This window comes from Stegodyphus dumicola, chromosome 2 (assembly GCF_044657685.1).
Source record: "Stegodyphus dumicola isolate Sdum_Otavi_A_Nest chromosome 2, ASM4465768v1".
NCBI classification, from domain to species: Eukaryota; Metazoa; Arthropoda; class Arachnida; order Araneae; family Eresidae; genus Stegodyphus; species Stegodyphus dumicola.
In genome coordinates this window covers 163,812,266-163,837,954 of record NC_140769.1, presented here as the reverse complement: position 1 = coordinate 163,837,954, position 25,689 = coordinate 163,812,266, and the positions used below count along the sequence as shown (strand labels likewise).

Sequence of the window (25,689 nt, the reverse complement as noted above, 5' to 3'; positions counted from 1 at the left end):
TCAAGTATGCATATCACGAAACTAAACCTGTTCTGGTATTCAAAGTCGCAAGTGAAGTTTATCTCGGGTCTTATGCGAAAAGAAACCTATTACGGCTAAGATGGAAACTTTTATTTTTCTGTTTGTGAATATTTAAGTATGTAAAACATAAATTGGCTTTGAATAAACTTATTTTTCTTAAAGGTTATTTTTTATCGACGGACCAGCTTCACTGCTTCGTTTTTAATTATTTTATTTAGAAAAACATCATATACAAATATTTACAGTGAAGCAAAATACAATTTAATTGTGAGCTTCGGTTACAAGTAGTAATTGCTCACGTCAGACCGGTTAGATTTCTTCTTCAAGTCTGCTGCCTCAATCGTAGGAGGCGATAATTTGGCAAGATTCGTTGGCGTAAAATGCGCCAACATCCCGCCCGGCCTTGCTATGTTCACATGCAAGAACTTAACATAAATTTAATTATGAAATACCAGTATTAAAGTTTCAGTTATTCATGTAAACAAGTATAAAATATGTATAGAAAAATATAAAATAAGTGAACAAAACATGAATACAAAATTATTGAGAAAAATAATTTTCAATATAATTACTAACAACTGAGTAACATAATTCACAACTTGCTAAACTTCAATAGGCAATACAGCTATTTTATTAATTGTCCTTTTAAAGTCCCCTGTTTTGGTACGAACTTTTACAACACGGACTTTTCCATCAGAACCGTGGTACAATGATGTTATTCGCCCTAAAAGCCAATTGTTAATTGGCAGAAAATCTTCTTTAATCAAAACCATTTGGCCGATCATCAGATCATTTTTTTCAACCATCCATTTTGATCTAGATTGTAAAGTATTCAAGTAATCAGACTTCCATCTTTTCCAAATAAGTTTTATAGTTTTTGTAGTTTTTTGCCAACGACTTAAGCGGTTTTCCTTTAAATCCGTTAAAAAAGGCTCAGAAATTGCTGTTATAGGTCGCCCTATCAAGAAATGACCTGGCGTCAGAACTTCGAAACTTTCTGAATCACTAGAAAGAGGAGTAAGCGGTCGCGAATTTAATATTCCTTCTATCTGAATGACAATCGTTTCGAATTCTTCTTAAGTGAAATGAAAATTGCCAATCGTACGTTTAAAATGGTACTTCACCGATTTTATCCCAGCTTCCCAAAGTCCACCGAAGTGAGGCGATTTTGGTGGAATAAAATTCCAATCTATATTTTCTTGCGAAAAATGATTAGCTAATTCTTTGTCTGGGAAATTAATGAGCTTATAAATTTTTTTCAATTTTGAATTCGCTCCAACAAAGTTAGTAGCATTGTCGGTATAAATTTTGAAACATTTGCCACGTCTACTTGTAAAACGTTTAAGTGTTGCAATTAAAGCATCGGAAGTCAAATCTGTTAATGTCTCAAGATGGATGGCTTTTGTTGCGAAACATATAAAAATACAAATATACAATTTATTCAGAATACCTTTACGTTGATTTTTAAATTTCACTAAATAAGGGCCACATAAATCAATACCTGTAATAGAAAATGGAGCTGAAACATTAACTCTTTCACTAGGCAAATTACCCATAATTTGTGAAGAAAGAGTGGGCTTACATTTAAAGCACGTTACACATTGATGTACTGTTTTACGTGCGAGACTACGGCCACCTAAAGGCCAAAATTTCAAGCGCACTGCATTTAGCAGACCTTGTGGTCCAACATGAAATAATTTCCTGTGTAAACTTTCAAAATAAATTTTACTTAATCTTGAACCCTTAGGTAAAATAGGAGAATGTCTTTGAGAATATGGCACTGAAGCATTCTTCAGCCTTCCTCCTACACGTACTATTCCTTTGTCATCAAAAAACGGAAATAAATTCGAAATATTACTTGGCAGTTTCTTTCCTTCAAGGAGAACTCGTTGTTCATGCTTAATCAACACTTCTTCGGCTTCTCTTACCTCCTCCACTGACAGTGGTCCTGTGTTTTTTATCTTATTCCTGCAATTGGAAATAAACCTGAAAATATAAGACAAAACATGGTTAATTTTATAATAATTGTTTGAAAGTTCTAAGAGGTCGTCCACAATAAAATGTTGAGAGCTGTCATTTAGCAGGGCTGTCTCTTTACAAGTCTCATCTTCAAAAGGAATTTTCCTTTCTCGCCGCAAAGTTTCTTTTTCGACTTGTTCTATGGTTTCAATCTCAGGAATAAATGGTTGCAAGTTCTTGAAACTGTCAGGCTGCATCAAGAATTCTGGACCTGTCCACCATCTAGAATCTGTCACCAAGGAATCAGCATTCATTCCACGTGAGAGAAGATCGGCAGGATTTTTCTTTACCTGCACAGTGATGCCAAGAGTTGGGATCTGTCAAGCTGGTAATTTCGTTCACTCGGTTTGCCACAAATTGCTTCCATCGGGTTTTTGCACCCTTTATCCAAAAAAGTGCAATCTTGGAATCTGTCCAATGGTATTCAACAGAAGATCTTTTCAGATTCACGATTCTCTTTACCTTAGAACTAAGACGAGCTGCAACTAGAGCACCCAATAGTTCTAATCTTGGTAAGGTTACACCGTTTAATGGAGCCACACGACTTTTTGAAGTTAGGAGTTTCACCGATATTCCACTGAGTGTCTTCACCTTCAAATATATGGCAGCGCCATATGCCTTTTTACTTGCGTCGCAAAAACTGTGTATTTCAACAGTATCTTCCTTTGATGCAGAATCGTTAACCAACCTAGGTATTTTCAAATTTTCTAAGTGATGAAGTTCAGCGCACCACTTCTTCCATTCCTTTTCAATTTCTTTTAGTAAAGGTTCATCCCACTGCATTTTTTCATTCCAGAGATCTTGGATGAGGCATTTAACTCGAATGGTGAAAGGCGAAATTAATCCTAAAGGATCAAATATCTTCCCTATTGCTTGAAGTAAGAAGCGTTTCGTATTTTTGTCCATAGAAAGAAATTCCAAAAGATTTTTAGTATCCATAGTTAAATAATCTTCGTGCGTCTTCCAAGAAAGTCCCAAGATTTTAGTTTGGTGTGCGCCCAAGCTGAGAGTAGCGTCTGCAGGATAGGTATCAAATTCTTCATTCTTCCATTGCTCCATTAATTCAGCATTATTGCTAATCCACTTCCTGAGGACCATTCCAGCCTCTTCCATAATTTTCTTGGCATTTTTAGATACTTCAAGTGCTTCTTCAAAATCCTCACTTCTAGAAATGAAATCATCTACATAAAAACACTGGTCTAAAATTTCAACTGTTTCGGGAAAATCTTCCTTGTATTTTTTAATATGATGTCTAATAGTAGCTGCTAACAGGAATGGGCTCGAACTGACCCCGAAATTTACTCGATTGAAACGATAAATCTGTAAATTGGGCCTTTTATCAACACTTGGATCATCACTACTCCAAAGAAAACGAACTGCATCCTTATGTTCATCAGAGAGGCATATCTGCAGAAAAGCTTGTTTAACATCTGAACAAAATGCAATTTTGTTCAATCTGAAATTAATTAGTAAATCCAAAAGATTTGGATTTAAGTTTACCCCTGGCCACAAGCAGTCATTTAAAGAAAGTTCATTATTTTGATGACTACCCGCATCAAAGACGATCCTAGTTTTCGACGTTAAACTACTTTCTTTTCGCACAGCCTGATGAGGCAAATAATATATAGGCCTATTTAAAGGATTTTCTTTTGTATCAGGATTTACGATGCTGATTATGCCTTTTTTTAAATAATCACAAATAATTTCACGGTATTGTTGATGTAACTCAGGATCATGACTAAATCTTCTCCACAAATTCTGAAAACGCTGCCGCGCCAAGGGATAATTATCAGGTAATTCTTCATAATGTTTCCTAAAAGGTAGTTGTACTACATAACGTCCATTTTTAAATTCAACGGTGTCATTAAAAATTTCCATTGCCTGATCCTTTTCATGCAAAACTGGATCATCACGAATACCAAGTCCCTCTAAATCAAAGAAAAGTTTTAAAGTATTTTGAAGAGAGTCATTTTGCACAAGAAAACAATGTCTCTGATAAGAAGGTTGTATTTCGTTAAGCTTCCCGCATGCGATCCATCCGAATTCAGACTCTTTAAACAATAAATCATCATTTATTTTACACGTATTATTTTTCAAAACCTTAAAAAATAAATCAGCACTTATAAGGGCATGTACCTCTGAAGCTTCATAAAATGATTTATCAGCTAAATTTTAAAATTGTGGAATTTCTACTTTCGAAATATCTAACGTAGTACACGGAGTTAGTCCTGTTATCTTATTTACAATCAAGAATTCAACTGGTTCATTAAAGGTACATTCTTCATTTGAAATAAATGTATTCACTTTCCATTTAATATTTTGAATTGATCCATTAAGACCTGTAACAGGCATTTTAATTTTCTCCCTTTTTATTCCTAAGCATTCACTTATTTTATCTGTAAGAACACATATATTAGATGCGCTGTCTAAAATCGTACGGATTTTTATTCTTCGATTATTGGCGTCACGGACATAAATCTCTGCAGTAGAAAAAAGTACACTTTTTCTTTTTTGTTTATTCTTGTTACTTAAAACACTCAACGCTTTCAATTCTGAGTCATCTTTTCCAGGGGCGGCATCGAGCTCACTTTTGTTTTGTCTAAGTGGCGTCACCGAGCGACAAGGAGTCTTCGAATGACCTTGTCTAAGTGGCGTCACCGAGCGACAAGGAGTCTTCGAATGACCTTCATTATCCATGCATATTAATTTATTGTGTTTTTCCCCGCAAGCGCATTTAAATTTCGAGAGACACTGACTTTTCTTATGATTTTGCTTTAGACATAATTCACAGAGTTTATGTGACCGAATTAATTTTAATCTTTCATGAACACTTAACTTTAAGAATGTATCGCAAAGGAAAATAGGATGAAAGCTCCTACACACAACACAGTTTTTATTTTTATTTTCATTTGTCAAAAGAACCTTCGATTTATGGGAAGGAGTGGAATTCTTGTTTATATTAACCCTACTTCCGGGTGTAATATTTCTATTTATAGATAACTGATTCACGCTGTTCCAAAAATCTAATAAACTCGTCAAATGTTGGAACTACTTTCGATTTATGAGATAATTCAAAATTTTTTCTAGATTCTTTATCTAGTTTTTGAAGAAGAATATTTATTAGAAAAACATCACATAACTTGTTCTGCTCATATTTTAATACTTTCAAAGCGCGTAAATTCTTTTGTATACAATCAATCATACTTCTGATATCTTTCGCATTTTCGGATTGAATCTTTTCAAAATTTAAAATATGCTGCACATGAATGTCAACAATCAGACGTTCATTATCATAGCGAGATTCTAAAGCATTGTACAAAGATTCAAAATTATCAAAGTTACTACCTAAATGCTTAGCATCATTAGTAAGACAAGATCTTAGATAATACAATTTCTGTGAATGACTCAGCTGAACATTATTTGTAATTAAATCATCAAATTGAGTTTTAAATGAACTAAATTCTTCATATTTTCCTGAAAATTCAGGCAAAACTAACGCTGGGATTTTAGTTTTGATTTGAAAATTTTCATCTACATTACTTTCAGTAACATTTACTGCTTTTGCAGAATTTAACTTATTGTAAGAATTAATGAGAATTTCAATTCTTACCTCCAATTTTTCCAGACGATCATCACATTGGTTTAAGTCGTCATCAATTTTGGTCAGATCATCATCTTTCATTTCACTTTGTGCGTAGCACGCACTTCGTAGTTCATCAACTTTCTTTTGAAGAGCTTGAATGTTTTTTAGTTTAAGTTCAACTAAGTCCACATCATTATTTGCAGTTTGCACAAAAGCTTCGAATCTAGTTATTTTCCCCTTTAGGGATGCTTTTCTTTTCATTAATATATCCATACCGCTGAAGTAGGCTCCAGGGTCGACGGAGCCAGATGAATAAACTTATTTTTCTTAAAGGTTATTTTTTATCGACGGACCAGCTTCACTGCTTCGTTTTTAATTATTTTATTTAGAAAAACATCATATACAAATATTTACAGTGAAGCAAAATACAATTTAATTGTGAGCTTCGGTTACAAGTAATTGCTCACGTCTGACCGGTTAGATTTCTTCTTCAAGTCTGCTGCCTCAATCGTAGGAGGCGATAATTTGGCGAGATTCGTTGGCGTAAAATGCGGCAACAGGCTAGTTAACTTCTTAAATTTTATGGTGCATTAAAGATATGTTAATGGTAGTTGCGTTTCATTTAATCGGAATTTTTCATATAACTGTCCACCACCCGAATAGCGCTAGAAATTCGTAATGCAGCAAACTTGTTACTAAGAGGCGGATATATTATTATTCGTATGATTATTCACTAATGTATGATATTAGGAATATCATATCTAAATGATACGAGCAATAAATTTTGTCTTATTTTTTAATCCATCTTCTTCACAAGCTGTACATTATTATTATATAGCATTTTGATTTATCCGGTATCAGTGTGTGCGTTCAGACACAGGTACTTACTTGTCCATTCAGATATTCATTATTCACAAGATTTTTCTTTGCTTTATAGCACTTTTAGCGTGCAATAAATTGTATAGTTTTAAACTAAATCACAAATACTAACGGCTGCTCTATCCCACGGGAACCGAAACCAGTTTACATTCCAACCATCTGACATTATCTACCATTGGTTTGCGTTTAAATTTATTTAGTATAAATTAACTTTAGAATTTCTGAGTCTTCTTTATTACGTCCTTAAAATGATAGCTTGTAACAGACCTATTTAAGTGTAATTGAACTATTTTATTCACGAACTCATGAACTGTAACCGAACTATTTTATTTAAACGCCATCTCGTGGCGATATGAAAAAACGTCAGTCGACCTCCAGCCGCCATGATGATAGTTTACTATGTTATGTTATTCTCAATGTTTGATGTTCCATTTGGTATAAGTTTCATTTTTATGTATATTTTTGTTTATAACCGTTCTTGTGTGCTCTGTTAATAAATCCTTTTAAAGCTAGCCGGCATTAGTGTTTATTGAGGAACGGCTACATCACATTGGCGCCCAACTAAATTTGAATCCAAAATGGCGCAACAAAATGTTTAGAATTTCTGTTTGGCTTTAACAAGCTCTTACTCCCGAATTTAACTTTTAGTTGGTGGAGATCGGCTCAGTTTCTTTTCAGGTGTGGACTACTGGTCAAATATTCTGGAAACCAATTCTGGAATTAAAATTGTCATACCGTGCTGCTAGCACATCGAATCATCAACTGGACAATTTCAACGGAAAAGATAAGTTTCGTTTACATTATCGTTTAATCTGAGTTTAAAGTTCTTTTAAACTGATTATTTATTATAAGCTGCTTCTTAAAGCAAATGTAAATTCTTTACTGAAATCTCATTTATTGATACTACATAAGAGTATTAAACGAAAGCAAACGGCTTTCTTTTAACCAAACGTTATTTCTTGAATTGTAAGTTGTTATTTTAAAATGTATGTTAATTCGCATAGTAAATTAATTTGTGAATAATATTGTTTCACTGAATGATTATAGTATAATACTTTAAGAAAATACGATTTTTTTTTTTTTTTTAATGAATGCATGTCTTGAAAATATTTCTTGAAGCGAAAGAAAATAATTATGAATAAAATCGAATGACTATTTAAATAAAGTAAAAGATGTACTAAGTGTGTGTTGCTTAATCATCTTAATATTTTGTTAAGATTAAGATTTCGAAGAATTCAGCTTAAATATAAAAGCTTATGGTAAGACATTTATGTATGTTTTGCTAAGTAGTAAACAATTTTTGAGCAATTTACTATATGTTATTTTCTTGATACAAGTTGAATTTATGAGGGCATTTTATGATATTTTTACGACTCCAAAATAATAAACTTTGTGAGTATTATTGTTTACATTTATAAATACTGTTTAATAGTGGTATATAAATGTACGAGTAACATTGTTTACATTCATACATGCTGTTTAATAGGGGTATATACATTTTACTTAAAGGTATAATTATAAATTCTAAAATACTGTATTGTGAATAAAATCGAAATAACAACAAATTCAACTTCATCTTTTCCCTCCCCCTGACCTCTCATATAATTATGGCTTACCTTGCCAAAGCACGAAAAGAGGATTTAAAAACTCTCGCTGCAGAACTGGGTTTCACTGTAAACGACACTATGCGAGTAATAGATCTTAAAGATCTTATTGTCAATTCTGACACTTATGATGAGGCTTTTACCAGGAATCTTCTGGAAACTTTAATCGAAACTAGACAACAAAAACAACGTGAAAGCAACGATCTGGAGACACGTCAAAAAAAAGAACAAGAACTTTTATTAGAATTGGAACGTTTAAAATTAAACCTGGCAGCTGCTAGCTTAAATCCTAACTATGCCGCCTTTGCTTCAAATGCAGCAATTGAAACAAATTTTCAACACCTAATCCCTAAATTTGCAGGAACTCCTGACATTGCAACCTACCTGCAAATTTTTGAAAGACAATGTGAGAAAGTTAATATAAAACAAATAGATTACATCACTCATCTCCTACCTCTTCTGCCTATAGACATTTTGCAAATTATTTTAAGAGAACCAAAAGACAAATTAGAAGATTATTCTTACATCAAGAAGATTCTGCTACAAATATTCAAATTAAATGCTGAATCATTTCGAATTAAACTTACTACACACCAAAAACACCCTGGGTCCTTATGGAAAGATTTTTCTTACGAATTAAACAATTATCTCGAAGAGTGGCTTCATAGTCTCGATGTTACAGACTTTGAATCACTCAAAGACTTGGTCCTGACGGATCAGCTTAAAAGAAGAGTCAGTAGTGACGTTAAGGAGCATTTTATTGATACTTGGGGGAAAATAAAGAGTTCATCTGAATTAGTACAGAAATTGGATGATTATGAAGCTGTACGTGTTAAAAATACGAACTATAAAACTGAACTTCTTGGCAGGCGAAACTATTCTTACAAACCGACTAATCCATCCAAACACAAAGTAGAAAATCGAACAAGTGACATACAGGGAACTCATAAAACCTTTTTAAATCGTGGTCAGCAACAAACAGAAGGAACGCGACCTCCTTTAACATGCTATGGGTGCGGAAAAACTGGTTTTATCAAGTCTAAATGTCCAGACTGTAACCACCCAAAGTCTTCAAATTCATCAAATTTTGGCACTATCCAAATCCGATCCTGTTTATCTTCCACTCGGACTGCTGTATTTCGAATTAGTATCGGTGGTGTTTCCGGTACAGCTTTCGCCGACAGTGGTGCTAGTTACTCAATCGCAAGTGAATCCCTCTATCATATTCTCCAAAACAAGATGCAGTATTTGAAAAGACAACACTACAGGTGTCTTTCGCTGATGGTTTGGTATCTGAAAAAGAGGTACTTCGCACCGAACAAACTATTCTTCTCGAAGGCAGAGAGTTCAAAACACAAATATCACACTGTCTTCAAAGTAGGGGGAGAAGCCACTAATCAAAAGCCATCTGGCTTACTTCAAACTCCAGTCTATGCTCAACGTTTTGAGACCTTGTCAATTTATCTTTTCGGTCCCCTTCCTGAAACACCGTCTGGTGAAAAATGGATTTTTATTGTGCAGGACTGTGCTACGAAGTGGACAGAACTATTTGCTTTAAAGGAAGCCACGGCCAGATAATGTGCCACTATTCTTTTGGAGGAAGTCGCCCTTCGATTTGGGTTACCCAGGAAAATAATAAGTGATAATGGTACCCAGTTTACTAGTGCTGTTATGCAACAACTATGCTATATCTTGAACATTGATCAAAGTCTTACTCCTGTCTATCACCCACAATCTAACCCAGTTGAAAGGAAGAATAGAGATCTGAAACCACGTTTAGCAATACTTGTTGGTAACGACCATCAGTCATGGAAGGATAAACTGCCATTAATAAGGTTTGCTTTGAATACAGCCAAATGTGATTCAACTGGACATTCTGCTTCTTTTCTTCAATTTGCACGAGAGTTACGAACCTTAGATGATGTAAAGCATGATATAAAAGCCGTAATTGAGAACGATAATTTTGTTCCCGAAATTACTCCATATTTGAAACGTTTTGCAAGAAATGTACAACAGGTACGAGAAAGAGTCGAATTGCATCAAGATAAACAGAAACGTTATGCTGACAGAAAACGAAGAGAAACACCGAAATTCGTTCCTGGAGATAAAGTTTGGGTCACCCTCCACCCAATCAGCAAAGGTCCACTGAAGAAAACTGCTAAATTCATGCCGAAGAGAGATGGTCCTTATGTGATAGTGACTGCAAGATCTCCAACCACTTATGATATTGCCGATCCTCATGAACCAGACAAAATTCTCGGCAGGTATTATGTTTCAGCCTTGAATCCATATCAAGATCGAAATAAGTTTCAAAACTCAGCTCGTGTAACTCCAGTGGTTCCCTTAAAGAAAAGAGGACGCCCGAATCGTGTAATACCACCCGAATCTGCACCTTTTGCACAAGGTGCTGGTGACGCTAAATCTACTCCTCGTCAAACTGGAGCCCATTCATCTGATTCTCCGCCCGCTGCACAAAGTAGACAAAGGTCAGTTCCTGACTTCTTGCCGAGACGTCTACGAAGTCAGAGGGGGAGGATGTAACAGACCTATTTAAGTGTAATTGAACTATTTTATTCACGCCATGAACTCATGAACTGTAACCGAACTATTTTATTTAAACGCCATCTCGTGGCGATATGAAAAAACGTCAGTCGACCTCCAGCCGCCATGATGATAGTTTACTATGTTATGTTATTCTCAATGTTTGATGTTCCATTTGGTATAAGTTTCATTTTTATGTATATTTCTTTTGTTTGTAACCGTTCTTGTGTGCTCTGTTAAATAAATCCTTCTAAAGCTAGCCGGCATTAGTGTTTATTGAGGAACGGCTACATCACAGGCTGTAAATTTTAATTTCCTTTATCTTGTCTGATTTCCTTTCCATGTGAATTTACAGCAATAAGTCATATAGACCGACTGACTGGCCTTATCTGTCTGCGGTGAAATATAATTTAAAATAAAATAATGATTTTTATAACTGTAATTCTATCTAAAAGACAAGTTTTATTAAAACTCAATAAAAAGAAAACTTATTTTCGAGAATCCTAAGTGCGTTCCGCGCAGGGATTTGCATAATGTTAAAATATCTAAAAACTAAAATTTCAAAGATGGGAAATTTTTCAAGCAAAATGTTCTTAAATTTTCTTGCGTATCTGAACATTTCGGGGAATATGACTATACGTCGAAATGTGTCTAACGATGTAACAAGAAGTTTTCCTGTGAATTGATCAATTTAATTATAATTTATTACTATATTTATTTATAATTACAAATATAAATGTTTTTAATTAACCTGGAACAATTTAGACAGGGTTCAAAGCAGAAAAAAAAAAGTTTATTTTAAAATGGTTAATTATTGGTTTTCAAATGGTTATTAAAATGGTTTTTAGTGATTATTAGTTAACTATAGCAAATATAACTTTTAAAAATTCATACACTTAGCAAACTTAAATAAAATGTCATAACGAAGTCATGTTCCAAACGAAGTTGTTAAATACCGTATATCCACGCTTATGCACCTTTTGCACCATTGTTGGCGAATCGAAAAATATTCGAATGTAAAGCTGTAGAGACATTAGGTATTTTTGGAAGAAGAAGGTCATAAAAAATTAGCAACGCCTTCGCCAGGAATCAAACCACGGACTTCTAGTGTACGCGCCAAGCGTGCAGACCACTACACCACGAAGGCACGCTAAGAAGGCGGGAGAAATACCTTATAGGGCTATACTAGTGTTTAGGGTATCTTGATTAACTATAGAAATGATTGTTTTCATACCTAGATTTAATGTTCTGAAAGAAAAGGAAAAAAAAAGTCAATAAACAGTAAATAAATAGTTTATGTGTCAAAATCGTAAAAACAACCTTGTATTTAGCGTAAGTATATTGAAGCACTCAATCGATTTCGAGGGCAGCTAAAGGCCCCTCCTCATCAGGAGAAAGAAATACATAGTAAGAAGAAAAATAAAGGGGAAGGAGTCTCAGAAACACGTGGTCCTTATCAGCACTGCACGTGGTTATAACCAGATTTTTAATCAGAGTTACACTGGCCGCCTACTTTTACTGAGCCAGGCTATCTGATCAAACATGTAACACAAAGGACAAGAAAAATTAGCGAAGTTAAAAATAGGGAGCGAGGAGCAACTGCACCTTCACGCTCAAAGTCTGAACTTGGAATATGGAAAGCAACCACTGAACGGATTTTTATACCCTCTGGTAGTACCAAACGCGAGGAGGTAACGCCATCTATCGGCAAAAATAACTGAATTAAGATAGAATTTTAAAGGCATTAGGAAGGACTGGATTGGACTTCAAATCATTAACTAAACATGCTAAATCTTTGTGAATATGAAAAGCCTCAAGAAAATTCAATTCACCTATGGAAGAAGCCTTTTGGATAATTTTTGCAGACCCAAAGTCAAAATTATGCTTAAATGTCCAACTATGATACGCTATTGAAGACTTATTAATATCGCCTTTTCTGACATAAGATTCATGTTTCTTGATACGAAACTTCAACGCTCTTTTTGTTTGCAAACAACCAGAGGTACTACTAGAGGGTATAAAAATCCGTTCAGTGGTTTCTTTCCATTATTCGAAGTTCAGATTTTGAGCGTGAAGGTGCAGTTGCCCCTCGCTCCCTATTTTTAACTTTGCTAATTTTTCTTGTCCTTTGTGTTACATGTTTGATCAGATAGCCTGGCTCAGAAAAGTAGGCGGTCAGGTAACTCTGATTAAAAATCCGGTTATAACCACGTGCAGTGCTGATAAGGACCACGTGTTTCTGAGACTCCTTCCCCTTTATTTTTCTTCTTACTATGCACTTCTTTCTCCTGATGAGGAGGGACCTTTAACTGCCCTCGAAATCGATTGAGTGTTTCAATATACTTACGCTAAATACAAGGTTGTTTTTACGATTTTGATTGTCACATCAGCGTGTTTCTCTTCTAGTCTAGTCTATGTGTGTTAGAAATGAGTCCCCAGAAACTTGCTTTTATGCTGAATTAACGATTAACTATTCGTGCATATAAGACTTCAGTAGAATCCATTAAAAGAATGAGCTGTGTTGTTTGCGTTATTAAATCACAATTTCGATATTTCGTAATTTATTTATCAGGTGCAGCCACGATTCATTAGCATTGTCAGTTTCAGTATTTTTCCAGATCAAATCATAATCAGAACCATCCGTGGCATTGAAGAAATTGATTTCCTGTAATTTCTTCAGAGTTATTTTAGATGAAATTAATTTCCATGCTTGCATTCACACATAATTTTTTTTTAACTTGACCGTCGTATTTTATCTCTAGATGTTAGTTGTGCTTACCTGCAACGATTCGCTTAGCGTGAATTGTTTGGATTCCAGTTTCGAAATATTTATTAACTTCTAGAATCATTAGGTTATTTTGAAGCAGGAGACATGAAAAATGAGCAGTGCCCTCGCCAGGATTCGAACCTGGATATCTCGATTACGCGCCGAGTATGATAACTGTTATGCCACGAAGGTGAGCAGAAAGGAGGGAGAAAATATATACTCCCCCTTTTAAAGAGCAACTTTGGATTAGGGGACCCAGTCGCCAAATCCTGAGGGTGAAGAATCATCATCCACCACCTTTTAGTTCGGGCACCACTGCAGAGTCATTAGGTTATTTTGAAGCAGGAGACTTAAAAAATGAGCGATATCCTTGCCGGAACTCAAACGTGGGCCTGTCGAATACGTGCCAAATGTGCTAACCGTTACACCAGGAAGGCATGCAGAAAGAAGAAAGAAAATACGTTATAAATTGAATACGTTAAGTGACTAAAATTAAAGCTAAGCGTGCAGGTATTCACAATCGTATCTCTTCGTTTTTTAACAACTTTAGCTTCAGCAGTGGCCGAGCCATTCAAAACTGCTGAATGTTGGTAATTCCTCTTGGGTTCAAAACCAGGCAGAAGAGCTGGCTTCGTAGTTTGTCTTAGTGATTTTTCGTATGTGGGACGTGAATACGAGCCAGTTTCCTGTAAAAAGTCCTCCACGACGGCATTCCTGCCCGTAGGAAGATAGCCCTCGAGTGCTTTGTCATAAACAAATAAACCAAACCGAACCTTCGTGGAAAACATTCTAAAGGAAATTATTGGCATCCACGTTACACATCAGAATCATGAAAGTTGTTAAAAACGTTGGTTATTTGAATATGGCAAAGCACTCGACGTCTGGCTGCCTACGGGGAGGGATGCCGTGGAGGACTTTCTGAGGGAAACTGGCTCGTATACACGTTACACATGGGAAAATCTACCTTCTAAGAGGGCGTCCTTCCCGTAGGCAAATAGATTTGCATAATTAAACAAACCGAACTAAGCTTTCAGTATGATACATCTGTAATTGAATTATCCATGCTAAATGTATTCAGGTGTTATTTTTCCTTAAAAATATCTCAAGGAAATAAAGCTGTAAAAAAAGTTATGCAGAAACATCGTATAACGATAGGAAATGTAAGAGATTAGGGATTAAATCAGAGCTTAGGCCTGTTCATTTTGTTGCAGTCTCAAAGAATATGTTATGCTTTCGATTTTAGTTTCAGCCTTAAAATTTGAAGAAGAGCTAACAGTTTGAATGCTTTTAAGTATCGGTTGCATGTCCTTTAAAGGGAATTTATGATTTTTGCAATATTATAAGTCCTACATAAATTATGTGAGATTTTGTAGGCATGGTGACTTTGGCTCGGCTAATCAGTCCTTTTTTTTTAATAAATCTATATTCTGATACTGTACTTTAATTTTCTTAATTTTTTATATGTCATAAACGTTAAATTTTGACTCGGTAATGCATTGAAAAGGCTTCTAAACTTGGCTGTGTGCTTCTGAGTAGTTTAAAATCTACTTACAAAAGATATAGACCTTGCTTTTTTTCCATTTGATAGATAGCATGTGATGCTTTTTCAGGCAATCAACCATTATTTCACTGGGACGTTTCTTATTTTTTGTGGGCGATAACTTGTTCCAGATTTCATCTGATAAATGAATGCTGAAAAGCTCCTAAAGCTATATCATGGACAGGCAGTAAAGATAAACCTTACCTTGAGATTTTAGTCGAGTACCTCTAGCTTATATTTGTGCTGTTTCATGTGTGAGAGAGCTGTGATACAAATTATATTTTTGTTTAATTGTGCATTACTCATTCATCTAAGAATTTGTTTCCTATCATAAAGTTGGCCTGTGACAAAAATGGTATCTGACACAGCGCTATCATAAATTGAAAACAAAAAAAAAAAAAAAAAAAAAAACACTGTTTTATTCTTCTGTTGAAAAATACTTTTTGAAAAAAATGTCATGATACATTTCATTTTAAGCTAGGCTGAGTAGGTGATTTTTTTTTTTTTTAATCAAACGAAAATGCGTTAAAATCAATGGAGTTCAGAGGGAATTTTCCGTTTCATGTTACTTTGTCAGCAATTTGCACAATCTAGTTAAATGAAATAATAATTTATTAAATCCTATGATTTAATAATCCTAGAAAGCATGTCTGAAGTGAAAATAAGTAGTAGTCTAAAAATAAATAAATGAATAGACTGTTTTTTTTCCTACATTTCGCATTTGATAGTAGGTAAATCTCAAGTGAAGTTTCAGGTTTTTCAATGAACAGTTATTTTCTTACGTCCAGCATTAAATAAGTTCAGACATAGTGTATAATAAACTGCAAGTTCGAAGCAAGTGGAAAAAAGTGAAAATAGTCATTTCAGGAAATATACCGCACTAGACATAAGAATTCGTATTTTATGCACACGCATTCTTATTTAGGTGTCTAAGAGACGAAAAAAATAGTTAATAATCGTGTTTACAATTTTAAAACGCCAATAGCTACGCCATTGATCCACTGTGTTGTTCTTACTCTATGTGGGACACCGTCTGGAAGATAATGCGTGATTTTGTCTTCAAATCACGGTCCGACCTGTTCCGCATCTTTCATCTGTTTAGATTTGTTGTTCATTGAACCTAACAGTATTCCATAAATTAACGAAAAGCATTTCCGTCTACGACATCAAAACAAAGTTAGGTATAGGATGAGATGGGAATGAAAAGAAATTTAAAAGAAACCTTCAAAAGATGTTATTTCAAAATTTGATAAATATATCAAAAAGCTTTTGAAAATTATGTATGTTCACTTTGTCTGTTTTTATGTGTTGATCGGTATAACTTAGAATAAGTAAAATTTTTATTTAATTGTTGGTGAAGAGGATCATCTAGCCCAAGGATGACAAACCTGGTGGCACGCGACAGGTATTTCGGTAGCACGCTACAGGTACATATTAAATTGCTTCTATTCACTTACATTTACTAAAAACAACATTTAGAAAAAAAGAAAAAAAATCTACAGGATTAGCGGCCATCAAAGGCGATTCAGAAACGAGCACAAGCATGCACGCCATTACTTACTTAAACAAGCAAATCAATAACTAAACAAAAAGCTAATAACTAAACAGGAAGTATAGTTACAAAATATAATTCGATATTCGATGGTTTTAAATCAAAGCAAGGGTTTAAAGATGATTTTTAAAAAGAAATATAACAAGTGGCACACTGGACACCTGAAAATAATAAACCGTGTTTTAACTGGCACACTAATCGAAAAAGGTTTGCCCTTCCTGGTCTAGCCTGTCAAAAACTGTGTGAAGTAAATGTTCGTTCCCCTTTTTTCTCATCTCTGTAATTTATGCAGCTGTTACACGAGTATTTTATTGTCAACTGTTCCATTTGATCATTCTGAATTACAGAAAGCATACAAAGGAGTCGTACTGATCAATTGTCATTTGCAAAGTGTCAAATTCTTAGATCTTGCGGCATTCAACATTTTTATATCAAACCTCTATTCTAGTCCAGTGATATGTGGCCTAAATTTTCGATCGCCAGTGTATACTTTCAGCCATGTGGTTAACATAACACTCGTGCAGAGTTTCAAATTTCGACGTAGTGGTTGAAGTATTTTCAACCACATAAAATATCGGAACTGATAATTTTTGTAATATGCAATATTACATTTCGGTCCATGTGATTCACAGACTATGAATATATTAAAAACTGAGACATCGATTGTATTTAAATTTGGAACTGTACTAGTTCTGCCGTATCAAAATATCTTCTTCCAACGTGCAGTGTGTAAATCGGTCTGTATACTATTTAATTTAGATTACAGTTTGGTTTTCCACATATTTTACCATTTATGAGCAACTTTTCGAACAATACATAAGTTGCAGTTCAATAGTTTTAAGTGTAATATCGTAGCGTCGTAAACATATAATTAATTATTTTCATTCGGTAGATAAATTGAGCGGGCTTATTTGCAATAATATAAATCATTTTCTAACCATATGGCAAAGAAATTGCAATAACGAAGTGTTTAATAACGATGCAATTTAATTTGTATACCTCTTAATGGTCACGTTGTAATTTAAATGTGGATGAATGCAGTTCAGTTTTAAAATTACGGAGTAGTCTTATGCTATAGGTTTGCTTACTAGATTTTCGCTATTAGAATACTCGGAAGAATATGGCAATTTTATGAGGCGCGTCGTGTTGCTGGAAGAATCACATTATTATTTTCCAACAAAAATAATCGTTTCTTTAAATGTATTTAATGTAGTACCTCATTAAAGAGCAAACCCCCTCCCTCCTCTTTTTTCGTGGAAAAGCTAGTGCCAGTTTGCGAATCTCTGGAATAATCTCTCAAGGTTAACCTTGGTTATGGTAATTTTAAAAAATTTGCTGTGTGCACCACATGACTTCCTTGTACGGAATATTAAATTATACGCATTTTTTCTTGCATTTCATTTAAACTTATTGGATTTAAATAGATCTACTTCGCCGACAGCGCATAAAGCAGAATAGAATAAATGCATTCTTTAAAATTCACTCTATTTGTTTACCATAGCGACACTCTGGCGCTATTTGGATATTTTCGTTGAATTATGCTGCCTGAAACTTTCCGCGATTACAATATTTCCTTTTTACTTCGTACAAGGAAAATAAAAAGTATGTGTCTGTCTGATTTAGAAATAATAAAAATATAACATAGTCAGTTGTCACTTTTATGGAGTCTATAATTACCGTATCTAATTCTTCCTTTTGACATTTTAAGAAAATCAGTCATTACTTTTCATACATTTTTTTGTTTTGTGTATTGAAGATACCACTCGTATTACATATTAGTAGCATTTCCGAATCATTTAAAGAAGCACAAAGTGAATCTTGCATGTTTCGCAATATTAAATAAAGATATTTGTTGTATCAGTTATTTAGCAGTAGTTAGAAACCTGTTTGAGCCATTGAGAATGAACGCTATTACCTTGGTAATATGTTAGGCATGAACGAAAAATTCTATTCATTCTTCAGCTATCACTAAAACTGTTATTATCTTTTTAAAGCGTTTGAAAATTCAAAGTTGTGCTGAAGGGATAATTTTCAAGAGCTTACTTGTAATTCTGTTTCTAAGCAAACTTGTTATTATTACGTTTCGCATGCAGATGTTGCGGGAGAGGTTTGTGTAATTTGTCTTTTATGTTATCTAAATCCATTTGCTGTCCGAATGGGGCAGTATTTATATGAACAAACGTTTTTCGATATATTTCCTTAAAGCTGCCCTGTAGTTAAATTTATATACAAAGAAATTAAGAGATTTATATCTAAAAAAGGTATGATAAATATTGAAACGTTAATTGCATGAAAAGACATGATGTCGGTTTAAAAGTGGAGCTGATGTGAGATAATCGTAACGATTTCCCGTGACATGTGGAATTTTTAAATGCATATTAAAAGTTCCGATTTCGCAACTGATGCTTCATATTAAAAAAAAAAAAACCTTGAAAAATTATTAGCTGAGGATTTTTCCAACTGTTACATTAAAATTAAGAATTTCATCCTAGGAAAAAAAATAAATGCCTTTCACAATTATAATAACTGAGAAGACGATTGTAATATGGACATTAAAGTTAAAAGGGCTGTTATACTTGTATTAATAGTATTAGTTATATGTACGTTAAAAAACAATTGTATGTCCTGTTTTTTAATGTATGCAAAAGAGGTATGCCCAGAAAAAATTAGGAGCTTTCGAAATTGAAATAGCGGTTCTCAAAAACATGGAATTGGACGTTAATCCTGTGTATAATCGGAGATTTTTTTTTCATGAGTCATAGTAGACTTTGACGTCTCCTAGACGTCAAGAACAGTGTTCAGCCAGCGCCGCGCAGTATATTATATATTATTGTTATACGGCAATGTAAATTTGAAAATAAAATATTATGCTTCTAAGCTTGCGCATGAGTGTCCACAGTTGAGCCAAATTAAATCTTATTCTTCGGACGTATTTTGTATGCCAAGGGGTTAAAAAGTGTATTATATGTACAGTATCACATCTGATTCGAAAAAAGTGTTTGTCCGCTATCTAGTGATTGTTGTTTCGTAATATGAATGTACTAGTGCTGTTGTTCTGTAGTATGAACTAACTAACTTATTCCGTATTGAAGCTTTTCCATATGGTTTCCGACTGATGTTTACGTGGGCATCAAAGAATTAGCATTCATAGTGTCGTCAAAATATCAGTTAAGGTAGAATTGATTGGAAGGAATAATATTGTAAAGTTATGGTGGCGCAGCTGTTAATCTTGAAAAATTCATAAATACCCATGTAGAGTATTAGGATTTTTGATGCTGGAGACATGGAAAATGTACAATGCCCTCGTCGAGACTCAAACCTGGATCTCTCTAATACGCGCCGAGTGTGCTATGCTGGAAGGAAGGAGAAGACACCTTATATTCTAAATGAATAGAAATGGCCCAGTGTTCGTGGAATATATGTATTAGAATGAATTCCCTTCCCTTATTTCTGGTGATAGTGTTTCTTAACTTCTAGTTTTAAAAAGTAGATGTTTGTATTGATCTGGCGTTTATTTAAACATTAAGGATTTAATCCAGAGGTTCTCAGTCAGGAAGAGAGGGGAATTTCGCTATTTTGGTGGGGAGAGAATGCGGTTAGACTTTTATTTGCCTGTTAAGTATATAGTTTTAGTTCATGAATATAAAAAACTACTTTTATTCAAGGTTTGGTGTTATCAACATTTTTTGTACTTTTCTCTTTTAATGTATATAGCGCAAAATTTAAATAAATACATGTAACGAAAAAGACATAGCAATATTGATGACGTGGAACATAGATCCGTAATTAAGAGCGAACTTACCAGCCGAGGCAGAAAAAATACCAACCTTTAAATTTCAGTTGACTTTGCAGCCGCAATGCACTTGGCACAGTATTCGTGCTTGCTTTAGAACAGCAACATTTTAAAATATTGTTGCGTTAGGAAGAACAGCATCAAGCAGCATCTTAGCGAGAACAGAAGTAGAAGCAAAGTGCACAATTATCCAATATGGAAACTCACCAAGAGAAGGTTTCAGTTCTCGAAATTCTAAGTTCAAGTTCCGATTTGGTTTAGTTGATTATGGCAAAGCACACTAGGGCTATCTGCCTATGGGGAGGGATACCTTCTGGAGAACTTTTTAAAAGAAACTGGCTCGTGTACACGTTACATATGGGGAAAACAACGAAAACGCTCATGTAACCAGCCCGTTCGCCTGGAATCGAACCCATGTCAGAGTTACCAGTGTTCAGCCATTTTACCGTTCGGTCACTGGTGGGCGTTCAAGTTCCCAATCAGCTATGTCATCAGCTTTGTGCAAGCCATGTGACTTAAGAGTGATCTAGAAATGATGCGGTCCAGAAATGTTATTTCTATTTTTAGAATATAGAGGAGGAGTTAAGGGCTATTGCTAGTTTAAATTATAATTTTGATTTACTTATTATTTACATATATGTAATATTTATTAGTCATACATATATGTGTATTTTTCGAGCTTTGAAAGAAAAGAAGATGATCGTCTGATAGTGGGGGAAAAGGTGAATGGGGCAAAAATGGTTGAGAACCACTGATTCAATCTTTGTTTTGCGATTTTGTTTAATATTTTATATTGCAATATGGAAATTTTAAAAGCGATAAACTTATAATAATCCGTTGATTGTTTTTTGTTAACTTTTAATGAACTGACCACAATATTTAGATTAAAAAAAGTGTAATCTTTTAAACTTGCAAATAGTTTGCTGGATGAGGTCGAATATAACTAGCGAAGTGTTTATTCAATTTTAAAATGTCCTTATTTATAAAAAGGGGTAATGGGGAACACGAATGTTTACAAAAGCAGCAGTAAAATATCACAAATTTTTATGTGTACTTCCATCTTTACGTCTAGAATGTACGTGAATTTTTATTTTTGCGTGTTTCGTATGTGAAAAAGTCATTTTTCGAAATCTTAATAATTTCTTAAAATGTTAGCCAAAAATATTTAATGAACTCTATACGAAGTCTTTCACTTTTTACCTTATTAGTATAATAAATATGACTTTTTTTTTTTTTTTAATGTTAATGGTGAATTACTTTCAAAAAGACTCTTGCGATATTGTCTTAAATTGTAAAATCTGGTTTAACCAGCTGTAGCATGTATACTAACTACATCAGGGGTTCTCAACTAGCTCTCGTATAATTTATGAAACACATTGTTGCTTGCGTACGGGTTCATATAGACTGAATGCACATAGCTCCGATGATAGGTTGATAAAATGTGTTTTATCAACAGAAATGTTTCAGTGTTCTCGATCATTCCATAGAAATACTCATACAGGTGATCACAGTATCACAGAGTGCAATCAGCAGTTATACTTCATACTACTAGGAACGTTAAACACAATGCAGTGCAAAGCGCAGCTAAAGAGCGAAGCTAAACCGGAGAAAGTACTGAGAACTCACGCTGAGCTGACAACAATTCAGAACAAATGCTCTCTCGGGCCTTATCTAGTTTTCACGCGGCCGCCGATATATTTTTAGTACTTTCTTCTTCTCGAAATTACTGAAAAGCAATATGAAGGCCGAATTACGGTTACAGCTACACAGAATATAAATTACAATAACTAAATTACTATACATATTACGGCGATACAGGAACCGGACCAAAATGTTGCCAAATGGTTGCCAAGTGTGGCGAATTTTTGCGGCAAAACTTAGTCACCAAAATTGTTGCCATCTTCGCGATATCTCGCCAAATTATCGCGATACGCATTTACTCAATGTTAAATGGTCTTTCCCCTGTATTTGTACTTTTCCGGCATAGCTTGTCCGTCTAAATTTTTCATGTTACTTTATGCAGAAAATACAACAGTTTCACACATAACTGCACTCATCTGTCTATTTGCAAAATTCGCCACAACGTAAAAAATATAAATATAAATGACTGGTAATAGTGAGAGGTGTGCATGGGCCTAAAAAGACTGAGAACCACTGATTTGCATTACATCTTGCATGTCATCGGCATCATGCAAAAACCACGAATTTGCAAAAGCTTTGTTATGAGGAAAATAGAATTGTGATTTCTGGGCTTATCATAGTGTAAAATATGTAATTTCCCTACGTGAAAAACAAAGGTTTTTTTGAGGGACACTATTTTGTAATGCTTTAATAGAACGGCAGTCGTCATATGTCAGATATCATTACTTATAATACTTTTGGGTGTGGGAAGGTGCTATCCAAATGCCTTGAGAATAAATCTTCCATCAAGGTAAGGTTGACGAGGTTAAAAGGAAAAATGAAGCTGTCCATCAATAAAGTTAACGCCTGCTGAAGTTAATTTGCTGTGCAGTAGCAAACGCTAATTTAATTCTCCTAGACAGTGCAATAGGTTAAGTCTGTTCTGTTGCGGACAGAAAGAAGAAAACGGATTATGCAGTCTCGTTGTTTATATGCCTACCTGCTGATTTTAGTAGCACGTAAATGGTTATATCAGGCGCTTAAGATAATAAATTTGCTATGTTTATGACATTAAAGAGTTTTGATTCAAACTGGAATTGCTTTTATAGTGCGAATTAATAATAAGATAACTTTTACGAACTATAACTTTTTTGCTTAATAAATTTGACTGTTAGCTACAAGTTTTTTGTTGTTATTATTAGTCTTTCTTTGTTGTGTTCTATTCTTAAAGCGTACATTTTATATGCTTTTTAGTGAACATATAAAATTATATGCTTTTTTAAGTTTGAATAAATATTATCTAATAAATAGAGAGCCAAATAGCTGTATAAATTAGTCATATTAAGATAAGCTAATTGTTAAAATTTATGATTTGAATAGGTGTGAAAATAAAATTTTATTTAACATTCAGCTGAATATGTTTTAGAATGCCAGTGAGGAAGATGGTGATTCAGCAATAAGCCATGTTATTTTATTAAATCTCCTACAGCGCGAGTACATGATAGCGATGTCAACAAATGCCTTTCTTGTACATAATTTTTCTTCCATCCCAACATAACTTTCATTATTTAAATAAGAAATTTTAAAAAAATTCTAAGCCATTGTATCACTGGCTTTCATTTTGCTTGTATCCTGAGTTAGAATTCTGATCAACTGCAGAAATTGAACACTCTGAGGATCAAACGTAGAATCAGGATCACCAACAAGCAGCAGTTTCGTATAGTGTATTGTTTTGAGTATGATTATTCACGAAAATATCACAAATAATAAGAATTATTTAAAATAGGAATAAAATCAACTTGGAACAAAACTCTGGGGTTGGACAAACATGAAAGTAAAGTAAAAAATTAGGGACTAAATACAAGTTGCCTCAGTACCTATCCTAGACCGTCGGCCGCTAACGTGCAAGTTAAAATTAGTTACAATTTCTTACAAACCTTGTGTTTTAAATTTTGAAAATAATAATCATTTCGCCATCCATAAATTTGGCCGCCCACGGACTATGCACCATTTTGCCTCCCGCTAGGATCGACCCTGAGTTGCATTTCACTTAAGTCTGGAAGAGTATTGCTCTGAAATTTTAAAGTTCCCCAAAATGTCATGAATAAATGGTATTTTCTTGATTATAATTAAAAACTCTCACTTTGTACCTTGATTCCTTTTCTTCCAGTATACTACATCCAACCCGAAATTGGGTGCATTAAAAGCTGGCAAAAATTTTCATCTGTAGTGAATAAGAAAGCCATCCTTCTATACGGAATTTTCCATCCGTAACGCTAAGAGGGTTGAGAGGAAAAGCTATCTTTCAAAGTCCTCTGGAGTCTTTGAATAAAAATCTATTAGCAGTTACCTGAGTAGACGAAGACATCCACTAAAGTTCTTTTGCACGTCTATTAGAATTCGCTGCCGACATGTCTTCATGATGCATTAGTAAAGAATGCAATGCAAAAAAAAGCCCAGTCTTGTAGGTTCGAAATGGACGAGTTAAATTACGCTTAGTTAAGCACTCTCGCTAAAAATCCAGGGAATATTGGTGAACTTTCCACTCGTTGCTTTTATATGCTGCCAGATTAGATGTGCGTGGCCTTCTCGAATGAGTGAATTTCGCCCATAAAAATCGCAGCCTCTCTTCCCTATCAAAAATTTCAAGAAATTTCCAAGGCCAAGTATGACTAAAATATGTATATCAAATCCTGCAAAATGTGAAAAATAATAATTCACAAGTACTGGAATTCTTTCTGTCTGGTTGTAAATGTGTCATTGCATTAATTTTAGGGAAACAGTCTGATGTATATAAAGCGAGTTTGTTTTAAGCTAGCGCCTTATTTTTATCCTTTTTCATTACTAATTATTATTTTGTAATTGGCCGAATGGCAAAGCGCGCTGAACATTAGTAGTTCGATTGAGTTCAGATTCTGGCATACTGGCTGGTTGCATAAGCGCTTTCGGGGTTTTCCTCATGTGTAACGTGAATATGATACACGTCAATTCCTTACAGGAACATAACCTCATGTGTTTTGTCATAAATAATCTAATGTAAGTTTATCATTTCAAGTTCTTGAAAAATGTGTTATTGTCAGTCTGACTATGTGTTCTTAAATATATAAATCTTATTATTTGTTTTGCAGAATAATGGTCTTAAATACAGAGAAGAAAGTGATTATGTACAGAAACCGCGAAATAGTTTTTGGTTAAAAATTATGCAATTAGAATAAAGATCAAATGCCCACAAGAATAAAATGAACTGTATATAATACTTCATGTTTAAATTGTTTTTTGTTTTTCCTCTTTCCCTCCATATACTTGTTATAAAAAATTATTCTGCGTGCAACTAATGTTATAATTTAGTGAACAAATCTATTAATGTTCGTGTTTGCCGACTTTGCCTTAGATGTTGAGATTATTAAAATAAATTCGTTGTACCACTTCTGGGATTCCGATGTTCTTGCATGTGAGGCGTTAAATTCGTCCATCTACTCCAGCTTTTATATACACATACACTATTCTTATTTCTGAAGAATTTTCAAGAAGTGTTTCAGCTTATTCTTTAAAAACGGTTAACAGTTACTTAACTATATGTAGAGCTTGAATGCTTTGTATCAGAGGTATGACAATTTTTTTATGAGTACAACTCAAGTGTGGAATAATGTATTTTGGAGACATCGCACTGTCATGTAAAAGATTCAATAATTTCAGTTAAATACGCATTTTTGTAAAGATTATTTATTTTGCAATCGGCAGCATTAGTTATACATGCTACTTATAAAAAT

The 25,689-nt window shown here is 34.2% G+C and overlaps 1 protein-coding gene across 2 annotated transcripts in view; it reads left to right on the top strand.

The window, feature by feature from the left end:
* The window catches only part of LOC118186115 (uncharacterized), a 193,772-nt gene that overhangs the window by 66,535 nt on the left and 101,548 nt on the right, over positions 1 to 25,689 (top strand). The gene's annotated exons all lie outside the window — the stretch shown is intronic.